Below are 3,939 nucleotides of genomic sequence, written 5' to 3'. Positions count from 1 at the left end.
CCGCCCCAGCCCTTTCCTGCCTGGCCCTAGCCCCGCAAGGCCCCTGATCCCTGCTCTGCCCAGCCCCACCCCCCACCTGCCTCTAATGTGGCTGTAATAAAGATTTATGTTAATGGTTTATTGTCAGTTGTCCCTTGATATTGTGTCCCATATAAACAATCATGAAACTTTTTACATACTGCCTATTTCAGAGCTAAAAATTCAAGTTTACGACCAGGATAGTTTCCCTCACTTTTGACTCGGCCTATGGCTTACATAGGCCAAAACTTGAAGTTTGCCATCTTGCACTTGGAGTGCAGCACCCAACCCCTGAAAGCTTGCATCTGTATGTAGAATGTAAGGCACCTTCCAATCAGGAAATGAAAGTACCAGAGCATAAATTAACTTCTCTTACAGGATATCAAAAGCCTATTGATACTCCACTGGGCAGAGATCCATGATACCTTATTTGCTATGTTTTTTTTCACCCTTTATGTTTTGTAGTTTGTTCTTCTAATAAGGCATTCTGAGACTTTGTCCCAAAGTTCTCAGCTATTGCAAATTACTGCTAATAACCAGCAAACCTTATAAAAGAGCATGATTCACAAATGGTATTGGGCCTTGGCCACTCTTCTACTCCAGAACTCTTGTCTCTGTCAGATCTGATTCCTTCTGAGATTGTGTCCTGCAGATACATGACTGAACACTGAAATAATATGCATTTTAAGAGAGATACCTTTAAATTGTTGTCAGCTAATCTCTTCAGGACTTTCATAAAGTGCTCTTTGTGTTCCTCTATGGTTACAGAAAAGATACTAAGATCATCCAAGAAGGCATTTATTTCTATGAGATTGACACCTGCTACTTTGTCTATTTTGCATTGGAAGATAGCTGTGCCATTGATTAATCCTTGGAGCATTGTTTTAAATTGCCAGTTCCCCAAGCATTTGGATGATCACTTGACTCCACCTCCACCTGGTAGTACCCACTCTTAAGTCCAGGACAGAAAAAAGAAACTACCAAGATCCAGAAATCATGGCAAATGTCTCTTCTATTTGTGGTAATGGACAGGCATCTTTCTGGATTAAATGGCTAAACTTGCAGTAGTCCCCAACCAAAGTGTTCCTGTAAGTCTTTGAAATCTGCAAGGGACACTCTTCTTGCTCTCTTCTTGAGAGGTGTGTCATCCTTCAGCTGACTCTTATGAGTCAATCCCAAAATCTAGATCACATCTAGCAAAAATATTCCTATTCTCCTCCATGAGTCTCTTCTCTGTATATTGCCTATAATTAGCATCCAGAGTTGCCTCCTCCAAATCTAGCTTCAAAGTTTTTTCTTTAGACCATTGCTATAGGTTTTATTTAATATCTTAAAGCAGGCATGGATTTTACCCAACTATTAATACTGCTTCATTTGTAATTACCTTCTGAGGGACATATCAAGACATCCCTTTGGGATGCAGTCCTTAGCTTTTCTATTTGGATGATAAGTCGGCATTTCTATAACAGTTTTCACTTTCTCAGTGTCTCCCTTTCCAGTATTTACCCGTCTGAGGCCAGCCAATCTTGTCAACATTTGGGCATGGGAAACTTTTATCTGTTTCCCAAAGACATTCAGAATACTATAAGCCTCTAACCCAGAGGTGGGCAATTATTTTGGCTGGAGGGCCGCTTAAAGAGTTTTGGTGAACTGTTGAGCACCACATACATAAAATCTCTTAGAAAATATCATTTTAGCAAATTCTAGATAAAAAAATCATGCACTAAAAATCAAGCATCTAATATAATATATTTTAATTTTATTAAAAAAATAAATGTTGTCCTGATTTTTGAGTTTTTTAGTGGTAGATATTAGGGCTGTGTGAAGCTTTCGTCCCTGATTCAATTCGGCGGAGATTCAGCCCAATTCGGTGGCCGAATCTCCAAATCCAAACTGAATCAGGAGACCCTTTAATCTCTCTGAATCAATTCAGAGAAATTCAGAAAGATTTGGAGATTTGGACATAGAAACAGCTTTAAATGTCTTTTTCTACATACCTCTAAGTACCAGGCAGCTCGTGAATGCTGAGATGCTGAGGCAGATGGAGATTCCCATGGGAGCACTGGGGGGTCCCCAGCACGCTCAGTAGCAGACCCGGAAGTGGACCAGAAGCACTTCCGGCCCACTTCCAGGTCCTCCGGGGAGCATTCCGGGACCCCCTCCCACAGCCCCCTGGCTTGGTGACTGGTGCCTCCTGGGTCTGGAGGGGCATTTGGGGTCTCCCCATGGCTGATTGCTGAGCCGAGGGAGTGTGGGGGGCCACCCAGTGCACTCCCCAGTAGACCCAGAAGTGGACTGGAAGCATTTCAGTCCACTTCCAGGTTTGCCACCAAGCATGCAAGGGCCCCCCCTGTGCTCCTGTGGGATGCTCCATCCTCCCCAGCATCACAACGTTCACGATCCACACCTGGTACTTCAAGGTATATAGAAAAACATTTAAAGTTGTGCCTGTGGCCGAATCTCTGATTCTCCGAATCAGCATCAAATCTTCAGACTCAGATTTGGCCAAATTGGATCAGGGACAGTGATCTGAATCAACTAATTGAATCACTGTCCCCTATTTGGGCTGAATCTGAATCAAATATGGCCCGTTTCGCACACCCCTAGTATATATACAGTAATAATGCTCAAATAAAAATAGCTCAAAATAAAGTTTCACTCTTGTTGTATATTGTGGGAGGGGGTAGAGAGCATGTGGGGGGGCAGGATATGAGTATGTGGGTGTGAGGAATGAGTGTGTGAGGGACATGGGTGTGGGGGGGTGGGAGGTGTATGGGGGTGTCAGGGGGTGGGTGTGCATGTGTGTGGCAAGGGCCACCCATGAACTAGGTCCAGGTGGCCAAGTGGGTGGAAGATGGCTGGGAGCTGTGGCTGGAGCCCCATGCACCAGCCACCTGGCTGCATCTTCTACCCTGCCTGCCTGGGCATTGATGCTAGAACTTCAAATATTTCAAATTTTAGTGTTTATTTAGTGTTTATTACTTCTCATTCAATATACTCAAAATACAAAGTATAAAAAACAAAATACAAGATCCATTTGCTCCTCTCACCCATGGCTGGGATCTTTGCAGCCATAAGCCTCCACTGCCCCTATCTTCCTTCTTCTGGTCAACAGCTGCTCATAATTTTCTCACAGGTGCTTCGGGTGACCAATCCACTGGCCTCTCTGTCTGCTGCTACTCAGCTGCACCCTCAGATAAGTTCCTCCAGATGGGGTTTCACTGAGCTTCTCCAGGATTTACTCTGGGCCAGGTTTTTTCCCCAACCTGGCAACCAGCAGTCTTTCAATTCCCCACCAGGCCTGGGGGTTCCCTGCTATCACCCATTATAGCATAGTATATTGGCCTCTGAAAATGGACAGGGCCAAGGGAGGGGCACGGAGCCTTGCTCCTTTCCATCATCCTGCTACAATGAGTTTATAGAGCTAGAGAGGTAATTAGCTATGTTAGTCTCAAATCAGGCGGAAGTCATAGTAGATTTGCACCTGTAAAGACTAACTCAATCAGACATGTATGCTGGTGACTATTTATTGATAAGTGTGATGGGGGAAGAGACAGCCCACCATGATTCTCCCCATAACTTACCACAGGAGAGGAGACCAACAACGGCAGTGGGCTGACTCACAGGAGGTTCTGGTGCACCATTTCCAGAAGAGCATAAGCCTGTGGATTGGTGGGGAAAAGAGCAGGGCCTGTTAGGAAAGTGGGCCCGTGAAAAGGTGGGTTGCAGAGTGTTTGGCAGAGGAGACTGGGAGGCGGTGCTGGACAGAAGAAGAGGGCCACATGAGACAGAGGGCAATGGGGAACAGACCCTGGGAACAGGGGAGCAAACCAGGGATGCCAAGATGGGTAGCTGAAGTGATGGCAGGAGCAACCGGGAAGGGCCTAGACTCAGGTCAGACGGGGCCAAGGTGGGAAAGAG

This window comes from Alligator sinensis, unplaced genomic scaffold (assembly GCF_000455745.1).
Source record: "Alligator sinensis unplaced genomic scaffold, ASM45574v1 scaffold790_1, whole genome shotgun sequence".
NCBI classification, from domain to species: Eukaryota; Metazoa; Chordata; order Crocodylia; family Alligatoridae; genus Alligator; species Alligator sinensis.
Note: the sequence above shows the minus strand (reverse complement) of the source record.